The sequence below is a fragment of the Protopterus annectens genome, chromosome 12.part0 (assembly GCF_019279795.1).
Source record: "Protopterus annectens isolate FY-2018-M chromosome 12.part0, PAN1.0, whole genome shotgun sequence".
In the NCBI taxonomy this organism is placed as follows: domain Eukaryota; kingdom Metazoa; phylum Chordata; order Ceratodontiformes; family Protopteridae; genus Protopterus; species Protopterus annectens.
In genome coordinates, this window is record NC_056746.1 from 1,439,984,775 (window position 1) to 1,440,007,315 (window position 22,541).

Genomic DNA, 22,541 nt, shown 5'->3' on the forward strand with positions numbered 1-22,541 from the left:
GTCAGAAATGCTGGGTGGACAGATTGGTCTGACAAGCGAGATGATTTTTTTGAGCTATGATACAGAATCAGAATTGCCTAGGCATGGTAAGGCATTGCTGTGTCTAATAATGATGGCTGCCAAAAAAAAAAACAATTACTAGAAAATAGAAATCAAAATCTAAACCAACTATACTACAAGTACAGAATATAGTAACAGAGACAAAACAACTGGAATTGACATCTTTAGAAAAGGGTAGGAGCAAACTACATAGGAAAAAAGTGGGAATTATGGAAACAATACATATAACGGAGGAATGAGTTTAAAAGGTGGCAGGACTTAAATGAACTATGTAATGTTTGACTGAAAAAGATTGGGTAGATTATAATTGATGTATAATGTTTTCAACTGGAAGTGTGTCAGTTTGGTTTGTGATATAAAATGCTTGAAGCCAGGATTGTGTTGGTGTGGGTTGTTTTCATTTGTATAAATGTATGATTGCCTACTTAGTAAGTGATGGTTTAAAAAAGATGTTTCTTGTTTAAAAAATGTACTGTATCTGCCTGTAAACATATAATCCATCTATGTTCTGTGCATTCAGTGATATTTTCATAATCACTACCTCTTAAATTAAACTTTCATAAATCACCATTGTGATTACATACTTAGCTAAAGCATCAGACGTTTTCTGTTTACTGATATTATAAATATGCTCTAAAATTTGTTCTTTTAAAGTGCAATTTGTTTTCCCTATATAAAAAATAAACTAAATTGTACTTTTACAGTCAGCATGTAGGTTTATTTTAAGCACTTGTCCAGATTCAGGGTGTGTAAATTGAGACTGGGAAGAAATATATTTACAAGCACCATAAGAATTACATGGGAATGTACCACAGCATTCAGTTAAACTATAATCTTTCTTATGCAGTCACCTATAGCAAAGTTGTCACTTTAATGATTTATGATTTTTAAAAGAGAAAAATGGTGTATTGCCTACAACATTTCTAAAGTGATCATCAGCCATCAATATAGGCCAATTCCTAGTAATAATATCACATACAACATTAATATCATTAGAATATGCTGATGTTGCTCTCAGTTTATCATAACTAGAGTGGCTATGATAAACCGAATCAGCTGTATTATTTTCAAAATCTGAAAAGAAAAGCTTGGCAGTACTAGATCTAAGTGACCAGATTCATCAATAGTTTTATTTATTTCAGCAACAGAATAACCCCTCTCTATAAAATGTTGTGGCATCACTTGAAACACCCCTGCCATAGTACTGTCATTATGATGCAATCTTGCAGCTCTAAAGAACTGACCTTTCAGTACATTCCTATAAACATGTGTTGGTTGCATGCTAGACTTACGCAAAAACACATTTTTCTTGCAAGATTTCTTATATAAAGTAATAAACATTACTTTGGTATCTTTTAAACTAACACAAACATCTAAGAAATAATAGAGTTACAGGAATAATTAACTGTAAAAACTTTAAAAAAGAAGTGGTGCTATGTAAGTACATCATAAAACTATTCAGACATTGAATCTACCCTGTCCAAATCAGGAAAATATCAACAAAAACATTTGTAATCTCTAATGTATCTAACTCATTATTATTTAAAAAAATTGTAACTCCCAGTGAGCTAAAACCATGTTTGCGTAACTATTAGTACATGCAGAACCCATGGCAAGACCATCCTTTTGTAAATAGCATTTATCATAAAATAAAAATACATTATTTTGTAAAATCAATAAGCAACAGACAAATCATATTAATACTGGCTGTAGTAAAAGAGCCGTGTAATGAAAAAAAAAGAATATAAAGTGCTGGGAGAATTTATTGGATGCACATGTTAGTTTAAAAGATACCAAAGAAATGTTTACTGCTTTAAATATTCTCTAAAAGTCTCTAAAACTACAAAGTTTGCTTTATTAAGCAACACATTACAGTGCGTTATCTATTAAACAGTTAAATTGATCAGGAAAGTGAATCCAAAAGTACACGTGCAGTTACATACAGTTAGACATAGAACCTGATTGACAAAAATCAGCTTTGAATTTGCTGTTCTGAAATGAGGAAGATCTCAGATCAAAAGGTCAAAGGCTTCTTAGGAATAACCAATCATGAAATTTAATGAATTGCATTCATCTTGGTGTAGAAAAGAACAAAACCAACTTTGAGGGTACCACTTCAAGAAGGCAAACTTTAAAAAAAATTGATCTGTGTCTCAGGCATACTTTTCAAATTAACTAATTATGAGGAGCACTTTCTTACCGAGTCTACAAAATGTTGTTCCACACTGAAGCGGTCTGTCGCATGTTCATTGTTAAGCATTTTTACCAAATATTTATGGCAAATAAAACTGAATCATATTAACAAAATGTTTCTGGATGTAGGAAGAAATGGTTATTAACTATGAGGTGAGCTTTCTTGTTGAAACTGTTAATAAGTGTTACAAACTTTGCACATTTGTTCCAAATTGTGTGAGATAGAGTTTTACATTTTGCAGAAGATAGGGTGAAAGTTATGACTTCAGATGTGGCTTAAAGTAAGGATATGATATTCACAAAGAGAAGAGGGTACATCTAAACTCCATTATATCACTGAAACATCAGTGCTTTTTAAGAAACAAATATATAAAGGAAAAAGATGCAAAAATCAATATGGCTGACATAACATGGTTCTGCAAGTTAGGTGAAAATGTACAATATTTAGAAAACTTAAAGAAAGACAGAAGGAAAAAAGGATACAGGAAAGTCAGCCAAAAAATCAAACACCCAGACTGAAGAAAAAATAAAAAAATTCACTCAAGAAAGATGAGTAAATTATTTAAAAATATAAAAGGGAACAAAGAGAGGCAAAGGGAGGGTTAGTGAGGCTCTTAAACAGGCTGGGTGGCTGATAAAACAGGATAGTGAAAAGCCAGGAATGCTTTTATTAATACTTTTTTCCAACATTCAAAAAAAGAAGAGAAAAATGGTTTACCAAATCTACTCAGGATAAGTACCTAGGATATGAATACTGATTCTGGTCTTTTTTTCCAGAAGAGAGTCTTAAAAAATGCTAAGGATTTAATGTGGGCACAGAGTGGCTTCTTATGAGATTCACACAAAATTCTTGTGGAACTGTTGAACTGAGAGGATAACTGGTAGTATTGTTAATAAAGGGTTGGTGTAGTAGTTAAGGAGTTGACTGAGGTTTTGAGCTTTTGAAATATGATAAATCCATCCAATTGGTGTGAGACTACATCAGAAAGCATACTATTCTGGACATGGCCTTAACCAAGGCAGTGGGACTGTGCAGGGGAAGACACTGCTAACCAGCAGTAATCATGCCATAGTGTCATATAGAATGAGGAAGAAGGTTAAAGACAATGATGGTGGACTTCAGGAAGGAGGAGATGATAACATGGGCATGATGGCCAGTACACCTTAAGAAACTAGAGACAAACCAACAGTCCTTTAGTCAGGGAATAGGCCAAGAAAAGAATGGACAGATTTATGGACAGACGTTAGAGAAAAAGGCAACAACTAAATTTATTATTTATTTTATTTATTTATTTTACATTGGTTGACTGGGATAGTCTGACTGGATATATGTCCATTTTCAGCAGAGGCCTGGGGAGAAAAGCTCCACATACCACATACCAAAAAAGAGACACTACATATATCACTGAGTGATAAACTCAGGCAGACATATTTATAAAAATATAGACAAAGAATACAGGCAGATATCAATATACACAATGTGCAGACTTACATCTGATTGACAAAGAAAATGTGAACATAGAATACAATCAGATCTCATAATTCACAATGTTTAGACATTCAAATGCTATGAGGTATAGATACTTGGCTAAACAGCAGGTTGGGTAGCAAAACATGTTTTAGTGAAGTTGTTAGTCAGGTTTAGAACAAGAGCACAGCCAATGAGATGTGAGGTATTTTTTGAGCTCTCTTTTAAATAGGGGTAGTGAGGTTTCCTTGGTAATGGTAGTAGGGAGTAGATTCCAGATTTTATCGGCTGTGTTGGCAAATATAGCATCGCCTGCAGAGTTGTTGGATTTTTGGGTCTATATCATTAGTTTATCAGCTGAGCATAATGGCCTGGGGGCACCATGAGGGGTGAAAATATTTTTGAGGGCAGGGGTGTTATCAGGTTGATGGAGTATTTTATGCGCTACTATAAGCTGGTTGAACTGTAGAAGGGTAGGATGCTCTGGCCATCCCAGTGCTTTGAGGTTCTGGCAATGGTGGGTCTTAAAAACCATGCCTGTAGAGAATCTGGCTATATGATTGTAACATCCTGATAATTTGTTGAGATCGGTTTTGGATAGGTTGGTGAGTACAGTGGAGGCATGCATAAGGATAGAGAGGAGGTGTGATCTTGCAATAGCTACCCTAGCTAGGGGGGTGAGGAAAGGTTTGGCTCTGTACAGGGAGCCAAGTTTTTTGTTGACGGACTTAATAGTGTGATTGACGTTTATCAAATTTAAGGTTGTTGTCTGTTGTCATGCCTAGAAGCTTTGTATGGTCATCAGGGGAGATAATGGTGTCATTGCTAGATTTGATGTTGAAGGAAGGAGGAGGAATTCTACAGTTATGGGAGAAGAGTAGCAGCTTTGTTTTGTTAGGATTTAGTAGCAGGCGGTGATTAGCTAGCCATGTTTCTACCATGCTGAAAGTGGTCTGGGTGAGGGTTAGAAGTTGTGTAGGAGAGGAGGCGGAGCATATTAGCATTGAGTCATCTGAATATTGGATGCAGGTGGCTCCTGAGATGGTGGTGTGCAGAATACCGATAAAGATAGAGAAAAGAGTGGGACCTAGTATGGACCCTTGTGGGACACCTGGGGTTAGAAGAAGTTGGGATGACAGCTTGCTCTGCCATAAGACAGCCTGCTGTCTACCGCTTAGGTAGGAGTGAAACCATTGCATTGCATGTTGGTCTAAACCAATGGTTTGTAGGATATTGAGCAGTAGCTGATGGTTGACCACATTGAAAGCTTTTGAGAGATCTAGGAAGAATGCTGTAGATAGTTTGTTGTTGTTATGATGAAGACTGATGACATTAGATAAAGATAGAAGAGCCGTGGTGGTACTGTAGATTGGCCTAAAGCTATGCTGAGAGTCATCAAGATTTCCGTTTTGAATAAGAAAGTGCATGATTTGTTTGTGTATGCATCTTTCCATGATTTTAGCTAGTAGTGAAAGAATGGCTATAGGTCTAAAGTTAGATAATTCTGTGGAACTTCCTCCTTTATGGAGAGGTATAACGTGATATTTTCCATATTGCTGGGATGGATCCTTCTGAGATGGATCTGTTGATCAGAATAGAAATGGGAAGTTCTATGGCGTCAGCTGCTTTTTGAAGATATTCAGCTGGGAGGTGGTTGGCAGCTAGTGCAGCAGATTTTAGCTTTTTCAGTAAGGTCTGGATCAGGTGGGTAGGTATTGTTTGAAAAGTAAAGGTGGGTTGAGTGCTGGGTGGATCAGGGCTAGATGTGCCAGAGCTGGTGTTTGTGTCTGATGAAGTGAGATGAGTAGCTAGAGACTGGATAGTTTCAGTAAAGAAGGAGATGAAGCTGTTTGCAATTTCAACAGGGGATTTATCAAGGGCAGCTGATGGGGTAGGAGTGGTGGAACGGCCCGGGTGGAGAAGATTGTTAATACCAGCCCAGAACTTTTGAGGTGTTAGCTGATATTTTTCTTGTAGGAGGGTGTAGTGCTTTTTTTGTCTAGAATGACAGATTTTTTTGTTCTGGTTTCTTAGCTGCTGGTATCTTACTTGGTCCATAGGGGCTGTGGTAACATGCCACCTGGCTCAGGTGTTGTTTCCTAGTTTAATTTTGTTTTTTGTTTCTTTAGATAGCCACGGTGCAACTGTGGCTTTTACATGGATGGTACGGGTAGGAGCATGGTGGTTAAGGATAGCCAGAAATTTGGTATTGAAGTACTCAACTGCTTCTTGTAATGGGAGTCATTTCAAGACATTCCAATTACATGCTTTGAGTTCTTTTTGGAAGTTGTCAAGGTTAAAGTTCCTGACATTTCTTATAGTTTTGTAGGTGGGCTGATTGGGAATGTCGGCTTTGAGCCTAATAATATAGGTAAGGCAGTAATCACTTAGATCATCGGGTAATGTACCTGACTTGTACTTTTGGGGGTGGCTGTTAATAAGTATCCAATCAAGGATACTATCTTTGACTCTATTTTTGCTAAATCTGGTGGGGTTGGCAATGATCTGAGTAAACCTGTGGAGGTGTTAAAGTCCCCCAAGACAATGGTTTCCTGGGGATATTTAGAAGCTAGCCAATGTAAGATATTTTCTAGAGTATTATCATTCTTGTCTAGTGGAATATAAATACAGACAATGCATCTGCATTTATTTTTGTTTATTATTAGTTTGGCGATGAGACTTTCTGCATTGCCAAACTGGGTTGGCTGTTGGGTATCAATTGTTATTGTTAGGGTAGACTTGTATAGTACAGCTAACCCGCCACCTTTCCTGGAGATCCAGTACAGTCTAAGGATGTTGTACTGTGGGGGGTTATTTCATTATCTTTGGTTATTGGTTTTAGCCAGGTTTCTGTGAGGCAGAGGATATCAGGGGAGTAAACAACTAAGAGTCCATGTAGGCTATGTATTTTGTTGTTTAGGCTTCTGATGTTGAGATGACAGACCAGAAATGAGTTTAGAAGTCTATCAATCTGGGTAGTACACGTTGGGTTGTTAGATGGTGTGCTTGGGTCTACTGTTGTGGATGGGTCAGGGTTGGGGTGGATGTCTCCATCCTTCATAAGATTAATTTTTAAGTTGCTTATGAGTCTTAAAATTTGTTTATGATTTTTTCATAGCTTTTGGTTTTGAAGTTAATGTAGCGGTATTTAGTCAGGTGATGGTAACTGGGGGTCAAGGAATTAGTAGAGGGGGTGGTTATATGGTGGACAAACTTACTAAATGCTGGGGTGGTGTCTGTTTGAGCGTTTGGGTATTGGATTTCAAGATTGTGTACATATTCATAGGAGCTTAGGTGATAATGAATGAATACGAGGGGTGCTAAGGGTAGCAGCATTAGTGTTTTAGCTGTAGACATAGTAAATTACTAGGGTAGGGTCTGTACTGAGTGTATGTGGTGGATAAAAGATTAGAGAGAATAGAATAGCTATGGGTGGGTTAATATGGATAGTGGGGTGGATAGAAGGTATATTATTGTACTAGGAGTTTGCTGAGTTCTAGGAGCACATGTAGTTGGTTAGCTAATTAAGGGGGCATGCCAGTGGTACTATAAAAATAGTACTACTGGGGGCAGATGGGATATGGGGGCAGGGTGGGGCGCAGAGCAAGCGAAGCGAGCGGAGCGACGCTAAACCAGTAAAGCAGATGCCTAGAGGCAGCATGTGCAGGTATGAGTTACAAGCACGCTTTTTTGTTTCTTTTTATATGCCCAGTATTCTGCTCCTAGGCCCTACTGTTAAAAACTACACAGTTCCATGCCTGCTTCTCAATTTACAATGCAGAGAGCCCATTTTTCAATTCCCTTTTGTAGCACGCTTGTTTCACTTAGTTTATTGAGAAATGCACTGTTTGGAGGTGCAGAGCACACTACGCTCCTCTGTTGAACAGTAGAAAGCATGCTGTTTTTACCTTAATTGGGAAGAAAGAAGACTACAAGAAAGTCTAACCCTTCCAACCTAATGCTTATCAGCATAAAACAGATTGCAAACAATACAGATTACAAGTGGGAGTTATGGGGACATTCACCAGTGCTTTTTTGGACCCCCTAAAAAGATGGCAAAACCATTTTGGCTACACAGAAGTACAGCATGTTTTGGTTTGCAGGTTTTTTTTTCCAAAGCAATATCTGAGGAACATGTAGGGCCAGCTTGAATATATTCAGTGACACCACAAAGTAACATTTTGTTCTTAAAAATATACACAGGGCAGCCTGGCTGCAGAGAAAGCATGTTTAAAACCAGTCAGAAATTGGAAAATTACGCAATGTAAGTAAAGATGGGAATAGGAGAGAGTAATCTATGAGCTGACAATGAGAGCTAGCTATTCCATCATGTATGGAACAAAGCAGGCTACACAGTTATTATCTGCACTAAAAATGCTGTGCCTGATATAATTGTAAATTATTCAATTTTTTTAGCTAAAATGTCTCATTTCTATTAATGATGCTGCCTTCATTTTTATTTTTTTGCCTTTCAGTACTTTGCCAGCTGAAAACAGGCAAATGACTACATGCCCTAACAAAAAATGTTTTCAGATTCTCTTCATGAATTTTATTAAAATGTGCAATAAAGGGCTGATATGGCTTGACGGGGCAAGTATTTTTAATGTGTCAATGATGTGGAGTTCATAACACCTGTGGAAGAAGTGCACAAGCTGAAGTCTTTCACATTTTGAAATGTCATACAAATAGAGACATACGTGCTCAGCAAAGTAGTTCAGAAGATTATTCTTTAACAAAATGGTTTCAATATTTAAACATAGATTCATTGTGAAAATCATCATCAGCATATCACAGTGTGTTCTCATTGTTATACATTACATTTAGTTTGTGCATATTCCTACTCTGAAAGCTCTCAGCCAGCCAAATGTTGTATTATCATACTGTCTCCCAAGTTATGGAACAATCTCCCTCCTTCACTCTGGACTATCAGCAATTCTACCGTCACCTCCTTTCTACCCTGAAGTCAACCCTCCTCTGCTAAGGATTCTATATTTATATTTATTCTCATGTGTTTTTTAAATACTTGTCATCATTTACTGGCACATTTATACCTGATTGTAAACATCACCACTGTTTCTGCTATTAATTCTCTTTAAACGTGAATGTACTGCTCATATCATTCTGTTCTATATATTATTATTTTACTTTTGTATGTAATTAATGTGGAACTTTTCTTCCCGGGTCTCCACTGAAAATGGGCTCTTTATAGGCCCAGTGGAATTTCCCAGTTAACAAATGCAATAAATAAATAAAGAAAATAAATAAGTTTATCTTTTAATTAGCAGCACTTTAATACAGTGCAATCAGTATATGAAGCAGCTATTTATTTCTGCACATTTCAAGCGTTTACTGTCCCAGTTTTCATAAAGCATTTTATGGCACACAGTATGAAACACACAGAGTAAGACAATATTATATAGGTAACATGCTTGCTGTTTTGCTCTGTGTGAGGTAGAGTTAATAAGATCATTAAACAGTATCTTCTCTTGCCAGAGCTTAATATCAGACTCCAAGCAGATGCTTTACAAATGTAACAAAAGGGCAGCGCAGTCAGTGGGAAGTCAAACTTGCCATCATTTCACAAGGTAATTAAGCCGAGCAGATGAAAGAACAGTCAGACAACAAAGTCCCTGGGAAGAGAATAAGACTCCTAGTAGGATTTTCCCGGTATGGTATCACAGGTTATATAGTATGTTTTTCATTTAGTGGTTCATTAAAGTCTTTAGCCATTTACTTAGTTTGCTTATTTCTTCTTCATAGCATTTTATTTTTCCACAAGCTATGGAATGCCCGAGTAATTCTGCTTCCATTTCAGGGGCAGCACATTTACAACCAAGGATGGCACTAGAGTCCTAATCCAAAAGGCTTTACAAGCAACTATTTACTTTGTTATATACTATCACCATTAGAAAAGCTGCCTTATACCTCATTAGGTGTTACTATGCCTGAAGAGGCATGCTCTTATTTGCATGGGTCATTTACCATATTTATAGGAGAATTTTTACTAGGGAAAACAGGCAAGTGATGCATAAAGACACTGGCAAAATAAGAAAAGTGAAAGGAGTTACAATAAAAATAATACAAGATATGCTTTTTTAAGGAGACATTTGCATAGCTGCAGGGCAGTGTAGATATTATATTATTGTTGTTGCTTACATCAGATGACTATGAAATTAGTTCTCCAAATAAGGCAAAGCAAAGCTTGATATGTTAAATATCTATTTAATTAATAATTGTTTATTACTTTATTTATATTTTGGCACCATGGTGGTCTGGCTTCAGCAGTACTATGGGGATGTCCAGGCATATTAGCACATGATTAATAAATTATACAAAATATTGGTGCACTGTGCAAAGTACGAAGTACAAATTGGTGGGGTACTAATCATAGACAGTGGACCCACAATTCACATCAAACACTGGGAAAAGGCAGCATCAGTAATATGACAAACTGCTGCCTGCCAAAGTCAGCAATAGTAACAGAGCCAAAGACTGATCATTCAATGGGGTTACGACCCGCTAGGTAGTTTTGTCAGTTTTTAGAAGCAAAGCTCAAACTGTATTATGTCCAAGCAATCTGCAGAAAGTCAATCAATATGGAAATGAGGATACAAGTTTTAACTTTCATAGAAAGTATCTCACAGGTCATTACTTAATCATTTAGAACTGCTTTTAATCACAAAGGGCCGGATTCATGATGGCTTGCACAGAGTCTAAGAGTAGAGTTAGACTCCATGCAGCCATCATGTCTGACGAGCGATCCAGGAACAGCCTGTAGGGGCATGTAAGAGAGCTCCTAAAACAGCTCTTACATGGACAGGGCTGGGACATGCAAATCACCTCAATTGCAGGTGAAAGGCATGCAAATGAGGTAGATTTGCGATTCAGGAAACCCAAACCTGTCCGAGTAAGAGCAGTGTTCTTTGCAGAAATGTACTCAGTTGACAACTGAGTACCGTTCTGCAAATAGCAAAACGGAGCCATGACAGCTCCAAATAAAGGTTGCATCCAGTGCAGGAAGCATGCCAATGGTCAAATATATGGCCATTGGAAATGTTCCCTGATGCAAAATTAAAATAAAAATAATTTGTTTTCACCGATTTCTGATGTTTAAGCGCAGTGCCGCACAAACGGGCTGTGCTCTAAAACACAGAATACTACAAATTAAAATCCACAAATGTGGATTTTATTGAAAGTGGTAATGTACAATGCAAGGGAATGGCAGGCTGAAGACAAGATGGCCACCGAGTAGAGGTTGCTAAGGGGGGAAGCTCAGTCTAAGACATGTAACCAAGCATTAGTAGGCAATCCTATGTAAATGAGTGTTAGGATAGTGAATCGCTAGTTTACATAGCAAGTGAGCACAGTCAGTGGAGTGTAGGAGTAGGATATGAGGAGTAACAGAGTAGACGATAGGTGACATCACGAGGGGAGTATGTATGAAAGAAGTGAAGCAGAGTGGCATGTGTCTGCTGTCATTTAGACATCATGAAAAGAGGTGTGTCAACAGGTATGCTAGGGAAAGCCAAGAAATGGAAAGTGTATGCTGTGGATAACACCAAAGTTTCTTGTTGAGCGGGTATGCACGCATGTGCACGCGTGTAAACCCGAGTAAGACAGTGTGCACGCATGTATGCATGAGTGCGCTCGTTTAAGCCGGAGTAAGCATGTATAAGGCTGTTTAAAGAGTTGTAAGCGTATTTGCGCTGGTGTGCACGCACTTTAACCCGAATAAGCAAGTTTTAGTGCGTGTAAGCGTGTGTGCGCATGTGTGAGCTGCTGTGAGCGTGTTTGCGCTTGTGTGCGCAGCGCTCCCCCCTGAGGAAACAGAAAGGAAAAAGGAAGCACAACAAATAGTAGGAAGCTACCAGGGAATACTAGCAGAGCTAGCAGGTGAAAACAATCAGAATCAAGCAATTACACAGGCAGTACACTAGCCCAACCCAGCGCTTAAAACTCAGCAAACAACTTTCCACTATGTTTTTCTCAGAGACACTGCAAGACTGCAGTAAGCTAATAGAAGTGAAAACTGAAAAAGCTTTATTGAGACAAAGAAATGTTAGGGGCTGCCATTGCTGTTATAAGGCGACATATGCAACATGCTGAGGGTGGTGACAATGGAAATGCTGCTGGACAACCCACAGTGAGGAGACGGAGAAGAGTGTACAGGCCCAGGGTAACCAGGGTAAGTTGACACTACCTGCTTCCAAACATGTGCAGGGAGTGTAGTATGTGCATCCGACATAGGCAGCCCTGCAGCACCACCTAAGGCATGAACGCCATGTGTTAAGCAATATAAAGCAGTGCTAAATAGGAATTACCACCATGTAGTATATGCAAACAAAATCGCACACACCAACTAGCACAACTGTCGTCAATGTTCAGTAATATTGGGCAACATCCAGCAATGTTGGTGAATATTGACCAATGTCCGACAAGCCTGGTCTAAGTAGGGCATAGCTGAACAAAAGCCAACATGCTCATATTTGCTTAACAGGACCTTAAGCAGTCTGGTCTGCTCAGTATGAAAATATAAAGCAGTGATGGGCCTCGAACCCAGGATACTGTGCACTATAGCCAAAGTACTGAACCACTAAACCATGACAGTATTGCAGTGGTCCACCTCTATGACGGAATGTTGATAGGTCTATGCAAAGTATTCCACAGCATAATCCTTGTTGAGTTATGACACAAAGGTGAGTCCTGCAGTGAGAACAGAACCTGACTTTCAACACACACAGTATAAATGCTAACATTGGTCATGTTCACACACATCAGCAAATGTAGTGGACCTCAGATAGCAACATACTGAAGGGTCACACTGGGCATGCTCACACACTTAAATAAATGAGACAAATGTCAGGCAACAAAACATGGAATGTCAGAACTGGGCATAGTCACACACTTAGGCCATGTCTGAGTACAGCAGTGGGCCACGCATATCTGGCAGTTACATGTGTTATCCCAGGAACCTGTCACTATACAGCAATCCACCCTTTGCACACAGTTATATGCAACAGACACATCTATAATATAGTGGAACCCTGTCATAATTAAATACGTTCTGCAGATACTGAAGTTCTTCATGGAAACTGGTAAAGCAAAGATGATAAAGACCTCCAAACAGTATCAGCAATAAACATTGTGCATCTTGAACATTAGAATAGGTTCAGAGGTTGATACTATTCTATCTGCCCTAGGGCATGTACAAGCCTAGACAGAGTGTGTTTGGCATTTGCAACCCTGTCAGATTACTACACTGTGTGTGTGAATAGTAGGTCACACAAGATAGCCCATGTACATTTATGCTAGTGTGCCTCTGTCTAGCAGGGACACAGAAGATATTCCAGGGGTAAATATACAATCACCCATACAGTTGTCAAGATGTCTCCAGTAGGTGGTCAGTGGGTGGCTCTGCCTATGTGAAACTGGGATTACATTCTGTAGTGAGTGGAGCCTCTGGGATAAGAATCTGTCACTCCACAATGTCCTATTAACATCTGTGCTGAGGTATACGTCACTGCAGTGTGTAGCTCCAAGGGAGTTGGATATCCTGAGGTGGAGCATGTCCGGTAATTCTGGTTTGGGTATAGCTGTAAACAACAGGCACACATCATATCTGAGTAGGTGGTAAATGACTGAGTAGAGCTGGAGATACTGCATCTGAACTATGCAGGGCATCTGTGTGAGTCCCTAGATCTGCTTGGTGAGGACCGTCTGTGGCCAGTACAGTTGCTGCAGGTGTCAGGTAAGGTACACCCCAAATGTGGCATTGTAACCAAGCATGGATGTGATGAGTATAGGGGCACAATGACCTCACTCGATCTAGATGTGAAACCATATGGGATAAGGTGGCACACATAGAAGGTGTGTCCAACCACTTTGGCAATGTGAATGTTAAAGGAGACAGTATGAACAAGTGATGTCCCCAAACCCCTAACAACTCCTACCGTATGTAATGGAGTACTACCTATGTGGTAATGTGTGGGCATGTTGTTACTCCCAAAGGGGATGACTATGCAACTAATGGCATTTAGCTGTAGGCCATGGCTCAGGCACCAGTCATCCATCTCTGTGAGACCCTGATTGAGTATGCATGTGGCAGCTGGAGAGTTGATCATGGCACCCAGTTTGCAGTCAAGTGCAAACATGTTCAGCCATATTCCCCCTGTGATAGCCTGTACGTAAGACAAATATATACTGAACAAGAGGGATCCCAGGACCAGGCTGAGTGGGATGCCATGTGTAACTGGTGTATAGTCAGACATGGCACCTGTAATTCTGACCATGTGGGTGCTATGCCTGATCTAGGTATCAATCCATTGTGTGAGATATGTGTCCAATTTGACGCTGGTGAGCCTATGCATAATGGCCCTGTGGGTTATTGTGTTGAATGGTTTTGCAAGGTTCAGGTGGGCTGTGTGGACAGCCGTCCCTATGTCGATGGACCTGTTAGCCATTTAAAGAATACCTACAGGTTTGAGAGGCAAGATCTGCCCGCAACAATGCTGAAATGAATAGGCCACAGTGTCTTTAGGTTCCCGATGTCTATGTGTAGGAGTCCTATGACAATATGCTCCATAGCTTTGCAGAACAGGCTATATAGGCTTATAGGGCAATATTGTCTGTGGTCCGTTGTGGCACCAACTCTGTGGAGTGGGACCACTGTTGCAGTATGCCATTCCTTGGGTACATATCCTGTGGTAACTTCAATACTGAACAGTGATGAAATGTGAGGGTTGCATTTGTCATGATGCTCGTGTATGATGCAGACTGGGACACCATCTGGTCACATTGATACTGTGATGTACGCTGTGGGGAGGGCAGCACTCACCTGTTACTGTGTGATATCAGGGAGGTTATACTCTGTTGGGATGGATAGTTGCTCCTTAGGGGGGATGGGTGCGAGACATCTGCACTGAACCTGTTTGCCAGGATGCAGGCACTGCCAGTGGTTTCAGGGTAGGTTTAGTCAGTATGCAGTAACTCACAGCATATCAGTGAGTGTCCACCCAGGTTCCTGACATAAGTGAAGAAGGCCGTGTGATAGTCCTACATGTCAGGTGCAATTGTCTGATAGAAGCGGCTCTTAGAAAAGTCCATGAGTGATTGTAGCTGTCTGCTAGTACAGATCACAGATGCCTTCCCAGTCTGGGATTGTGCTCTATCATGTAGTAGCATCCTCCTGACGTTGTACAGCTTATGAATGGCTGGGGTCTGCCAGTCAGGTCCCCTGCCATTGTAGTAGTGGGTCTTGTTGTTATTTGGGATAGCACAATCCATGCAGTTCACTAGGTGTCCATAGAATGTGTATGTAAAGGATTCAGCAGTGTGAGCCATATATGCCACTGTTTCAGGATCTCTGAAGGATACCACCTTGCTTTGGTGAAGTGAGATGTTGACTCATGAGAAGTTCACCAAGATTACCCAGGATGGGTGTGTGGAGGATATATGTATGTCCTGTGAGATACATGTATGTTCTGACTTTACCAATGTGGGGTATATCGCTGGTGTGGAACATAGAGACCCCATGTTGGTGATGAGCAGGTCCAATATCTATTCCCCCTTGTGGCTGTGCTGACTGGTTGTGCCAAAGCATATGAGTCCACAAATTGTAGTGACTGTTGGGTGAGGTTGTTGGGGCTTGAGTAGTATCCCCAGTCAATATGTGTGTATATGAAGTCACACAATATAATGGTGTCTGTGGAGACCTTCATATTCTCCATAGTTCCCACAAAAGTCGAATGTGGTTCCTGAGTTTGGGAGTGTGTTCTGTAGCAGGCAACAAACTGAAAGGTAGTATTGCACAATGGTAGTTGTATGTGTATGGTCTATGATGCTTTGTGCAGTGCTACTAACCTGGAGGTGTGTGTATCTGTGATGTATATGGATACTCCCCCCAGTTGTGTTGTGTGTTCTAAGTCTTGTTGTCAGACAGCATGGTATGAAACATAATCTGGTAGTGCTGGTGTGCATAAGCGAGCCTGAACCAGGTGTCTGTCAGTGCACAGATATTGCTCTCATATAACCTGTAATGTCTATGGAGGTGGGTCTGTCTTCTGAGCCCTGCTTAAAAAAGGCACTCTGGTGGTAGCAAGAGCCTTAGCCAGCATTCCAAAGTCCAATGGTGACAGGTGCAAGCTGTCCATAGTGAAGCTATGTGGCATGTTGAGTATGTCACCATATGCTGATAGACACTGTATCCCCTATGAATGAAACAAATTTGTTAGCCAACTGTTAAATGTGATATGTGTGTCCGTATACTGTGACATCATAATTGGTGGGTATAAGATGCTAGACAAGGTCAGGGTCATACTGGCCTGGGCTACATGATCAGAGTGTACCTCCATGTATCATGTCATGTGGTCCAGGGAGTAACGTCTTAGGTTACACACACCAGCATGGACAATGATGGTGCCAGTCTTGTACTTGCTTTGGAGTGACCTGACTGCCTGCATTATGCGGCAGATCCTGGCACCCAACAGACAGCCCAAAGTGACTATTTCCTTGTCAGGGCTGGTGAGTGGTACGTCAGTGCGTCTGAACATAAGTTTCGCCTATTACAAGTGTATTAGGTGTGTTGTTTAGCCCGAAGGGCAGTGACTGTGTGGCACACTGACATTGTGAACTTTGTGATATGTGCGTATTGTAGTGGGGTAGCAGATGTGTGTGTGTGTCTGCTTTGGAGGTCTCAGCTGCTTAGGTAGAGTACATTTACAGCATCCGAGTATGTCAATGTGTGCTAATGTGGTTTGAGTGCTGTTGCTAGTGGATATGTGAGACTGACATGTGGTGTGTGTGGTTACCTTCACCACCTGATAGACTGTGCCAGTCATGGGTTGAGAGAGTTCAGCTCCCTGTATGTGTATATAGGTGCATCTCACACATATATCTGAGTTTGTCAGGAGGAGGAGAGGGCTGTCTGCGTACATGAGGCAGATGTGACATTGTGTCAATATCACAATATCCACCAGCTGGACTGAAGAGTACACAGAAAACCAACCCCTGGACATGCCAGGTTATTATCATGACATACTCTGTAGCCTGATCACAAAGGATTAGTAGGGTGTTAAGCATGTAAAAGAGTATAACAGGTATTAGTGCTCATGTTCGTTAGTGTTTTGTAAAGAGGAGCTGAGAAGGAGTCCAGACTGAATCATGACACCTCCTTCAGTTATGTCATAAATATCAATGTACACCCATATATGTCCTGAGTCAGGGCCAACTGTACCCGAGTGTCAATGCCGACATCATGACAGACAGGCCCATATGTACATACCCATCCTCCACTGACAATAGTCCACATCATCATACCAGGAGATATCACATGTAGAATGGATGAGCAGCTACCCCCACTGCCAAAAGCATGGCAGCAGGTGGAATACATCGATTCCCAATATGTGTCATGAACAAACTATAGAACAAACAGATAATGCACCTGAACAGTCAGCTGAGCCGCACCACCTACACAGGATGTGGAACCGTTGAATGTGTCACAGCTACATATGGCACTCCCCACAAGTGTTGGTGCACAACACACCATAGGAAGTCAAGTCCAGTACGCCTATGAGGTCTGATCTGCAAGGTCATGGAGTCCATCATGGTTGCAGTCATAAACAGAGCTACTGGAAGCTGACACACACACAACCCTACCAACTGTGGTATGTTCATGTGTGGATCATGGTTCCCAAACATGCTAGACTGTTTGCAAGGCAGCCACCCAGGACATACATCAATGAACACATCTACACATGTGTCACATAGACTTTGAATAGCCCTTTATCAACATCCCAGACACATGTAGTATCCACAAAACCAAGAAGCTGTGCATAAATATGTGTTGACATATGACGGAATGTCAATGTGTCCACAGATAGATCACACAAGGTAAGGATACTGAGGTCATGTTCAAGCTGTTGACACCTGCTGACCCACATGGACCATTCCTGGAATGGCATAAAACAAAGTGTACACACATCACCATGTCCAGTCTGATGATGTCACCATCCTATAAATACAGCAGAAGAAGGGAAACCAGCCAGTAAAGCAAATAGCATGCTGTGTTAATGCGTCTCTTTCCAGTATCATAACATAGTTAGGTAGGGATTTGAATCCTGCAAACTGTGTGTGTGTGTGTGGGGGGGGGGGTATGTGTGCAGTTTCCTTTGAGAGGTATTCCCATTTTGGAGACTGGGAAAACTCAGTAAAGGAGGTACATTACTCTTTGGAAAGTCTGATGATGTCACCATCCTACAAATACTGCAGGAGAAGGGAAACCAGCCAGTAAAACCAATAACATGCTGTGTTAATGCATCACTCTCTAGTATCATAACATAGTTAGGTAGGGGTTTGAATCCTACAAACTTTGTGTGTATGTGTGCAATTGTCTTTGAAAGTTGTGTCCTTTTTGGAGACGGTGAAAACACACTAAAAGAGGTACATTACTCTTTGGAAAGTCTGATGATGTCACCATCCTACAAATACTGCAGGAGAAGGGAAACCAGACAGTAAAGCAAATAGCACACCATGTTAGTGCGTCTTTCTCTAGTATCATAACATAGTGATGTAGGAGTTTGAATCCTGCAGAGTGTGTGTGTATGTGGGCAGTTTCCTTTGAGAGGTGTTCCCTTTTTGGAGACTGGGAAAACACAGTAAAGGAGGTACATTCCTCTTTGGAAAGTCTGATGATGTCACCATCCTACAAATACTGCAGGAGAAGGAAAACCAGCCGGTAAAGCAAATAGCACACAGTGTTTTGGTGTTTCTCTCTAGTATCATAACATAGTTAGGTAGGGGGTTGAGTCCTGCAAATGCTGACTGTGTATGTGTCACTGTTGGTCATTGCGGTGTGGGTTTTGCTTTTACTATGGTATGACATAGTATGATGACAACAGTAAGTGCATTGCAGACATCAGGTATTTGCATGGCAAATATATATGTGTACATGTCCCCTCAATCAGTACATAGGTGTGAAGCCTGCATACTACATGAATACATTTATTTCCATTGACAGGTTGTACCGCTGCTTCTCAGATCGCAGGTCACATATGTATGTATGTGACATGGCTGTCCACTGTCGTGTTCTGTGGCCAAGGTCATCTGTGGCACACACACCCATGACAGTTACTTAAGAGTAGTGTGAGTGAGGGTATATGCCTGGGGTATATGCCAGACATGGTCATACACAACAAAGTCTGCCAAGAATGGACAGTCTATATAGGTGTATGACTGCCTTGTGGATATGCATTCAGGCCTCTAATGTCTTATGTGATACACCTTGGGACTCCACAATACCTATGGATATGTGGATACCAAGGGGCACATGACATAACACGGGTCTGTATGTACACAATGGTACCCGACATACATGTTGAGGGCTACCACCTGTGTGGTACTGATGGGATAGTATGTTTAGTACATGAGGATGACTATGCCATAGTTGGCATACTGCTATACAGCATGTATCTCACAACAGGTATCTGTCTGTATGATACCCTTGTGTAGGATATGCGTCCCATCCAGGGAATGCATTGTAGGCCAACCCATGCATTTTCAGATTTGGATGGACACATCCCTAGTGTGTCTGCATGTACCTAAGGGGGCGATATGACACACAGGTGTGGTCACAGTAATGGGTGGCGGTCATCACTACTGGTTAGTGTTATAGTGTAGCATCAGAAGGATCCAATTGATACTGGGTTCCCTACTACTGTGTGTCATTTTTCAGGACATCATCCACTTATTGCTTATAGTCATGCTGTTGAGGTTGTGTATACTACCAGACCGCAAATCATTGACTGATATTAACAGTATCACCCGCAGCATAGTGTCAACCCATGTCATACAGACATCTACCCATGTTATTACATAACTGTAATAGAATGCATACTGGCCATTGAAAGATGCAATGAGATGTTAACAATGTGTACGACAGGGTATGCCACATGTCCCATGTGTCCGCTATGCACGTACATCCAGACAGTGTGCACCCACCATGTTCACAGATTAACACTTGCTAATCTGTACTGCACACATCACACATGTACTGTCCACTCACTAACACATGCCGGCAACACATCACACATCAGCCAAGTGGCACATGGGTGGATAATATATACTCAGACCTAACAGTGGTGTAAACAATGCTATATTGACAAACAGAGCTTTGATGCATAATGTCTGCTCAGATATACCTACAAGGACGTAGTTACACTTCCTTGTTGACAACTTGCTATTATTGCTCCACTGCTACAGTGTCACCCTGTGCATCAGCACCATGTTAGCCTGTCCCTCCATCGATAATGCAGATGACAGGAGGCGGCACAGGTATCATCATATGCACAGGGCATTTTGTTGTTTGCCAGAGCCTGACATTGACCCATCCAATCGACATGTCTGTGTGTGTGTGTGTGTGTGTGTGTGTGTGTGTGTGTGTGTGTGTGTGCGTGTGTGTGTGTGTGCGTGTGTATGTGTGTGAGGGACAACAGTACAGCATGGGCCAATGTTGATGTAATGTGTGTGTGTATGTGTGAGCCCTAGTTGTTTGGTTAATGTGTGTGTGTCTGCATGCACACAGCTCCACCATGTGGCTATCATATACAGTGGTTTGTGGGACAGCCACAGACTGTACCTGCTTGGCTGTACAGATCACTGTATCCAGCCACGGACACAGTACCTGTGCCTGGCAGGGGTGCTACGGACAGTATCAGGTACCAACCCTGACTGGGTACTGTCATCAGAGGCAGAGGTATGATGACTGGACCCATGTCCCTGCTGGGACTGGCCAGAGCCACATGCACGTGGTCTACTGGGACGGACAATGGACAGGCCAGCCCCAGCATTGCTGGGGCTGGTACTGCCACTATGGGAGAGGCTGTGAACTATGGGCCATCCGCGATCACTGCCAGCTGTTGCTGTTGCTGGCATGTGTCCGCGTCGATGTCGCAACTGTCCCACACAGTCCTGGCTCGAGGAAGACATGTTGTGGAGGGCATCTATTGTCTCCCCCCAATGTCCATCAATGACATCGGTGTACGTCTAGATGGCACCGGCAAGATCACGGATGCTGTCATTGATAGTGGTGTAATGTGCCCTCTGCACCCTAAGTTCCTGCCTGGTGTACTGTTCCATACGTGCCTGAGCCTGCATTACAGCCTGGAACATAGTGGTAATCATAAGACCTGTGAGGGCACGCCTGCCAGGGGCAATACATCCAGTGGTGCTCCCCTGAGAACCCCTGGACCTCCACCTATGTGGTACCATTCTGGGTCTACAGCTATGGCTGCTTTGAGGGGATGCAAGTGCCATGGGTACCACACCCTCCTGGTTAATGCCAACTTTATGCTGCCCCTCCCCTATAGCCATTGGTGGTGAGGGATGTAATGGCAGTATGAGTGTGCACATAGATGGGGTTGAACGCTGTGTACTGTCGATTGGCGGACCAACAACAGACCCTGTCAAATCTCCCTGTGCCAAAATACATGTGTCATCATCACCACTATCCGTGGCAGTGGCTTCAAGTCGCCTGCTGCTTTCGCCAACCCCTACCTCAGCACCTGTGAGAGGAAGACCAGAAACACATGGTATGGTCTGCACATGCACACATGCACACATGCACACATGTACAGATGCACAAATGCACACATGCACACAGGAACACAGCAACACATGCACACTCCTCACTACAGCAGATATACACACACACAACAGAAATCCAAATCATACTCAATACTGGATGAAGGTGGGTGACAGTATCACAAGGCAAACAGTCACGTCACATGCGTCAGCATGCAGAATAAGTGTAGATCAAGTCCATGCAGTGTGAGTGTAGACAGCCATAGTTAATGAAAGTGTACATGGCTGTGGTGCATGTGTACATGTTCACTGATTGCCTACACCCTGGAACACAATGTGTACAGAGACACGACATTTCTGTGAAAGTATTATAAGCTCTGCAATGTCCTGTGCACCATCACACACAGGTATACATACCATGGCTGCATGTGTTATCTGTGTGTCATATGGATTTCCATGTCTGATTGCAGTGTCTGTGTCTGTAACAGATAATTGTGGACACAGGTGTAGCACATGCATGCTATGTACACACACGGGATGAGTGATGCATGTATACGTGATGGGATACCAATCCTGGACATGGCCATTGCAACAGTATGGGATGTAGTACCATTAGCCATCAACATCATGCATCATGTGATCACTCAAGGCCACTAAAGTGTGCTAGACCACTGCCTATCATACTGTACCTGAACCGCAGTGCCGTGGCTAAGTTCACAATTACACAGCCATGTTGCACAAGGGTGTGTGAGGTGCCCAATAGGGAGCATTGCCTAACATGACTGTGTTATGTGTAGAGGAGTGTTGCACAGCCCCATGCTAGGCCCCTACCCGACAGGTATATTATGTGTGGTGTGTGGATGACATCTGGGATACTGAAGTGTGACCTGGCAGCGGGTGTCCAGTTACACTATGTGCAGCATGTTGAGTTGTACTGCGTATGACAAACGTGTTATGTTGTGTACATGTGTGTCAACTATGCCTATCCAATGTGCACTACAGTGTTGCCAAATTTGTGTCTGATGCTCTGTGCATTGCATGTGATTGAGGCAGCTACTGACATTACTGAGATGTTTCACGTCTCACAGCAAACATGCACAGCATGCATTATGTGTAGGTGTGTTATGTGTACATGGCCTACACCTCACCTATGACATTCACAGTTCAGTACCAAGGTTAAAGTGTTAACACACTCACCAGCATGTAACATCTGCCCTGCTGTCACACCAGAAGGACCTGCAAGAAT